Source organism: Oreochromis aureus, linkage group 1, assembly GCF_013358895.1.
Source record: "Oreochromis aureus strain Israel breed Guangdong linkage group 1, ZZ_aureus, whole genome shotgun sequence".
NCBI classification, from domain to species: Eukaryota; Metazoa; Chordata; class Actinopteri; order Cichliformes; family Cichlidae; genus Oreochromis; species Oreochromis aureus.
The window spans coordinates 28,753,388-28,760,500 of record NC_052942.1 but is presented as its reverse complement, the minus strand read 5'-3'; positions in this window follow the sequence as shown (position 1 = coordinate 28,760,500).

Sequence of the window (7,113 nt, the reverse complement as noted above, 5' to 3'; positions counted from 1 at the left end):
AACTACAAGTGACAGAACCAAAACACCTATTATGTTTTTTTTTGTTTTGTTTTTTGATACTCTGAAAGAATTCCTTCCTTCTGAGTTTACCTAGCCTGACTTCCTTCACAATGCCTCTTTGATAAGGATATGTGACACCCCTGCAGTTGTGTGCTTGAACATTTGTGAGTTTGTGTGCTCATGTTTGACATTCCCTTTCCACTCCTGCTTTCCTCTTTTCTCTTGAGAAAGCCCCGGCCTCTGAAAGAACATGTATTTTAGGCTGTAAAGTTATCTCTGAGCAGGTCACCTTTAAATATACCTACAGATATTATTATACACATCTTTGCTTCAGTATGACATCCACAGATTCTATTACAGACATTAATGGTAAATGGTAAAATGGTAAATGGTCTGCATTTGTATAGCGCTTTACTCAGTCCCTAAGGACCCCAAAGCGCTTTACACTACATTCAGTCATTCACCCATTCACACACACATTCACACACTGGCAATGGCAAGCTACAATATTCAATGAAATGAGAGAATCAAGCTAAAAGTGAGAAAGCTTTGTCTATAGGATCATATTATGTGTTATGTGAATAATCTTGTATGATCTGTGATGTTAATACAAGTGCAAATTCAAACAAATGCTTTAACAAAAGTGCACACTGCAGAACTGTTGTGCCCAGTGATAAGGGCAGACAATGATTTTATGATACTCTAACCTGTTTATTTATCTCGTTTCATACGCATCTGTTTTAAGAGATGATGGACTATGAGTCTTAGAGGATTTGCACACTGTAACAATAATGATAACTGTGGTTCAGATAAGATATGATAAGATCAAATAATCCTTTATTAGCTCCACAGGATGGGGGGGGGGAGTCTTAAAGCGGCACAGAGATAGCCGCATAGAGTCAAATAAAAAATACTAGTACCTGTAAAAAAATAAAATGTGATTGTAGTTGTTGTGGTGGTTGTTGTGGAGGTTGTTGTGGTGGTGGGTGCCATCTCCCTTGAACTTTTACCACATGCTGACTCATTGCATAAATGAATGGGGAAATGCACGTGTTTACGTCAGGCATTCAGTTTTACTGGAATTGTGTCGTCGCCTTGGGAAATGTAGATCCGTGATTCATGACTAAACATCACTTTTATCCGATCATCTGCACTCTGTGACTGTGTTTCTTTAGCCCATTACAAACTTGTTTTCTCTTCTTTAGGTGTTAGTACTGGTTTTGTTTGGCTTTTTTGTATGTAAATCCCTTTAGCCCAAATCTTTCAGTTCTCTCACAAATGTTGAGTACAATTTTTGCGCATTCATTTTTCATTTTTCTGTTGTGCTTGTTTTTCTATTTTCAAAGCATATTCCCATGTCCTACACGACTTTTAGATACAGCTAACTGAGAATTACCAACATATCCATGTTGAATTTTCTTCTTGAAGGACTTGTATATTTAATTTCAATGTTTAAACTGACAGATCTCTTGTTGGAGCAGTACTTCCTTTCATTCAGCGAAGTACAGAAGCTTGTTAAAGTCTGCAAACACTCTTTTTTTAATTTTTATTTTGAGTGGTTTGATTTGTGCAGGCATTGATGCAAATTCAAAGATGACTCCATATTAAATAATTTCATTTTTGTTTTTTGTTTTTCTGTATGTGATCTAGAAAAATATAAGCCATTAATTAAAATGCTTTATCAAGTATTAAATCCATTAACCTCAATCAAGGAAGAGTTGGAGGACTTGTGTCTTCCACCAACAGCACTCCCTGATTGGACTACAGGGAGCCATTTCAACCTTGTTACGTATAAGCCTCACTTTGTTCACGCTTTGGGTGTGTTTATGGGTGTCATCAACATCTCACATAAATAGTAAATTATATTGATGGAGATCACCTAATCTGTTACTCAGTGATAATGATAAGGTAGATTAAGGCATTATAATCCTAAAGTTCCAATTAAACACCTAAAAACCAATCAAATATACTCCCACGTCTCTAATCTTTAGTCCTTCTTAGAACATTGAAGTTTCTCATTTGAGCCCTGTCCACATGTATTTTATTAGTTGTATCTTTTGTGTGTTTTGGCCTGTCGATCCATCAGTGAGATGGAATGATTTTATGTCATTTTTGAGATTTTGTTTGAAATAATAATAACGTGAAAAACCAAACTAACTTCAGATCTGGTTAGAATTATATTTGGTTTTGAGTGAGTTACAAATGTGTATATTTATACTGATTGGGATCCATTATGTGTCTCAACAACTTTAGAAGTTAACACAGGACCAATTATTTATACAAGTTCACACTTCACTGGGTCTTACCGGGAAGGCCAGTATGTGCTTCTTTGTGGTTTATGCAGCACATTGAAACACACTGAAACAATGCTGGTCTGAACATTCAGTCCTCCAGGAGATGTTTAACTCTAACACCGTCAATGTGTCAAAAAACAAAGGTGAGGAGGATTACTGCAACAAGTACAAAGGAATGTACCCTCTAATGACTGATTAAAAATTGTGTTGTCTTCATTGTTCCTGGTACTTGTTGTAACTTTGAAATTGGCAGGATATTAAAAAGGCCTATAATGTTCAACAAAGTTGAGTTGAGCTGAGTTGAGTTGAGTTGGCTCCGCTTGTATGTGATTAACCACATTTTTGGGAAAGCTCAGTTCAATATCACTGCCAAACCTGTTGAAAAAAGAAATCACATAAATAGAACCTGTCTAACAAACTAGTAATTTAAAAGATATCAAAAAGCAACACACCATGCCATGATCTAAAGAATCCCGAGAACAACTGAGTTTTGCATTTTGGGCTACTTTTTGTGAAAGCTTTTGAATTTATCAGAGAGAGAAAAACCATCCCCATCTCAATAATGTTTAATATCTAAGCAAAAATATCTTCAATAAAAGGACTCAACAAATTCCTGGAGGAAGATTGCTGAAACTATCAGAATGGAAGTGAGGGAATTAACCAAGAGGGAAAAACTAGAGAGACAACTATGTTTGCATCTGCAAAAAAATGACCACATAAAAGAGTCCCAGGATTTTATTTCTTTCTATTAGCTGCCACTGCATATAAAACACTGGGACATAACCACAAGGTAATTAACATATCACTAGCAGGAGCAACAGTGTCTGCCAACAACATAGGCTGTAACCCTAATTTCCTTTGGGATTAATAAAGTATTCTGATTCTGATTATGTCCTAATTCTACAAAGATTCCAAGCACAAGGGTAAATCAGGCCTTAGAAGTCAACTCAGAGTATATAGTACTTACATAAACCATTTAAAATGCAAAGAGGGAGAAACTATAGGACAACTTCAAACACTGGCGTCCTCTAGTTCTTGCAGCTTTTGGAGTACCTACGAAATACAAAGGAAATATTTAAAACGCTTCTAGGAGAATTTGAACCTTTGCCGCCGACACAGTTATAATCTGCTAACACAAAAACACACTGGCATATGAACTCAGTAACCCTGAGACCCAGAACTTATGACCACGTTTCAGACACATACAAGGGGGAGGGGGTTTAGGATCTGACTGAGTGAGTTTTCACCAACAAAGTTTAGAACAATTTGTGAGAAAGTAAGAATATTTACTGCAGTGAGACCTTTCAGTTTGACAGACTGGCAGACACTTTCATTCACTGAAACTCCAGAAACAGTCCCTTACTCTCATAAACCTTTATTGGAATACTTGGAAAATCAAAGTTTTAACTCTAAAGTGTTATTGGCTTTTTCATTTTTATGTTGCAAACCCAGATCAGGTAAGTTACCAATATATGATTTACGAGTAGAGCTATGTTGAAAACAAATATTTACAGATATATATGGTTTAAAAAACATTAAAGCTACACAATTCAATAAAAGCTTAATGATTACTAAAGAAGTAAAATGGAATAAAACCACTGTATTGCAGTCTAAAAAAGTACCAGTATATGCAATTTATTGATAATAAAAATTGCTAAAGCAAAAAAAAAAGTGTTTGCATGTGCTGAACGAGAACACCTAGAGACAGTTCCTGTCTTAACCTTTTCAGGGACTCAGTGTAATTTTGAACTAAGCATCACATTAAAATGGCCTGTAATGTTCAAGCTGCTTGAGTTGAGTTAAGTTGGCTGCCCTCCTATGTTCCTCAGCCTGATACAGTTTTTACAGAAAAAAAAAACATAATTAAGTACGGTTCATCGTCCTGGTCGCGGAACACTGGACCAGCTCTTTATCCTCTCAAGGATACTTGAGGGTGCATGGGAGTTTGCCCAACCAGTCTACATGTGTTTTGTGGACTTGGAGAAGGCATTCGACCGTGTCCCTCGGGGTGTCCTGTGGGAGGTGTTGCGGGAGTATGGGGTGTCTGGCCCACTGCTACGGGGGATTCGATCCCTATACAACCGTTGTAAGAGTTTGGTTCGCATTGCCGGCAATAAGTCGGACTCGTTTCCGGTGGGTGATGGGCTCCGCCAGGGCTGCCCTTTATCACCGATTCTGTTCATAATTTTATGGACAGGATTTCTAGGCGCAGCCAAGTGGCGGAGGGCTTTCACTTGGTGGCCTCAGAATCTCATCTCTGCTTTTTGCGGATGATGTGGCTCTGATGGCTTCATCGGTGGGGGCCTCCAGCTTGCACTGGAACGGTTCGCAGCCGAGTGTGAAGCAGCGGGAATGAGGATCAGCACCTCCAAATCTGAGGCCATGGTTCTCAGCCGGAAAAGGGTGGAGTGCCCACTCCGGGTCGGGGATGAGTTCCTGCCCCAAGTGGAGGAGTTTAAGTATCTCGGGTCTTGTTCGCGAGTGATGGGAGAAGGGAGCCGGAGATCGACAGACGGATTGGTGCTGCGGCTGCAGTGATGCGGACGCTGCACCGGTCCGTCGTGGTGAAGAGGGAGCTGAGTGTAAAAGCGAAGCTCTCAATTTACCGGTCGATCGTCCCGACCCTCGCCTATGGCCACGAGCTGTGGGTAGTGACCGAAAGAACGAGATCACGGATACAAGCGGCGAAATGAGCTTCCTCCGAAGGGTGGCTGGCCTCTCCCTTAGAGATAGGGTGAGAAGTTCGGCCATCCGGGAGGGGCTCAGAGTAGAGCCGCTGCTCCTCCACATCGAAAGGAGCCAGTTGAGGTGGTTCGGGCATCTGACAAGGATGCCCCTGGGCGCCTCCTGGGTGAGGTGTTCGGGCATGTCCCACCGAGGAGGCCCTGGGCAGACCCAGGACGCGCTGGAGAGATTATATCTCTCGGCTGGCCTGGGAACGCCTTGGTGTTCCCCCGGATGAGCTGGAGGAGGTGGCTGGGGAGAGGGAGGTCTGGGCTTCTCTGCTTAGGCTGCTGCCCCCGCGACCCGACCTCGGATAAAGCGGATGAGGATGGATGGATGGATAATTATTTCATGTGATTGCCCACATCTTTATAAATAAATACCAGTATTTGCAATATATTTGTATATTTTGTATATAAATTTATTTATTATTATTTATATTTTTTAGAGATTTGCATATTCCGCTATTTGTAGCTTGAAAATGTAGGTAAAACGTGTCACTGGATACTGCATGTGTTTTCTTTTTGTTGTTTTTTGTTTGTTTGTTTCAGAAATAATGCAGTTAGTGCTACATAGTCTATGTGCATCGTGTATGTGTCTAAAAACGGACATAGCAACACTTGCACCAGCTTTATACTTTATACTTTATACAACCACATTTGTGGGAATGGGGGGCGGGGCTATCCAGAAGGACACTGAAGCTTGAAATACTCCAGGCCACTGCTGATTGGTCATGCAACAATGTCACTGTCTGTCGCACAACCTGATCTTTGCTACTTGGCTGGGAGAAATCCATGTGGCGCTGAGAGTACCAGTTTTGGCTCCTTTCCTGTTACGGCCTCTGGCCTCAGGTGGCCCCGCCTTCCTCTATGGAAATCAAAGTGTTCCAGGACTCACGGGGGATTGGCTGGCCCGGACCTATGCCCGCCCCAACTTCATGCAGATCAGAGTGTGCCAGACCACTCACACCATTGGCTGCTGCAGGAGCCTTGAACACGACGGACCAGTGACACGGCTGCCTGCATTTACCGGGGAATATAAAAGGCTGAGGAGCCTTTGTTCGTGGGGGACTTGTTGATTTGAACAGACGGTGCGGATTGTCCCTCCTGCCTTTGCCTTTGTACTGCTGCCCATTTGAGCCTTTGTTTTGGAGTAGCCACCTGTGAGATGTTTAGGTGATTGTCATTAGATGACTAGTTGTGTGGATGCCCTCAAAGGCATCCACACTATTGAGTTCCTGTTTCTCTTTATACTTTATTCTTCAAGTTGCTCCATTCTTTGCCGCTTAACTACTTCCACAATTTTTGTGCAATTTTCACCATTCAAATTTCACAAGATTCTATTTCTGCTCATTCCTGCTATATCTTTTTGTACTTTGAACTATTATACTTTTTAAAATATTAAGCTTTTTATACAATATTTTTGCCCATTGAAATGAATGGAACACATTATCAATGTGGTCGCTTGTTTCTGCTCGCCGGGCTGAGCTGTGTTTTAGCTCAATGAAATGAGCAGCCGTTCTCAGACTGGGAGGCCCGGGTTCAAATCCCGCTTATGGCAACATTTCTTTCAGTTAACAATTAAACTTTTTTAACTCTTTTCGACACAAATTTCAGCTTTTTCACCCCTTTTCAGCAGAATTTTCAGTTTTTTCACCACTTTTGATCACAAATCCGAGCTTTTTCAGCTGTCTTCAGCAAAAACCTCTTTTCAGCAGAAATCTGCTCATTCACCTCTTTTCAGCACAAATTCTGCTTATTCACCTCTTCTGCAAAATTTTCAGCCTTTTCACCTCTTATCAGCACAAATCTCAGCTGTTTTCAGAAAAAAAATCTTTTGAGCAGAAATTCTGCTGATTCATCTCTTTTCAGCACAACTTTCTGCTTCTTTACCTCTTTTCAGCAGAGATTCTGCTAATTTACCTCTTTTCTGCAGAATCTTCAACCATTTCACTTCTTATCATCGTAATTCTGAGCAGCTTCTGCTCATTTCAGCAGAATTGTCAGTCTCTCCATCTCTTTTCTTGTGAGAATGAGTTTGGCTCAGTGAGATGACTAGCCCCCTTTAGACCAGGAGGGTCAGGTTTGAATCCTGC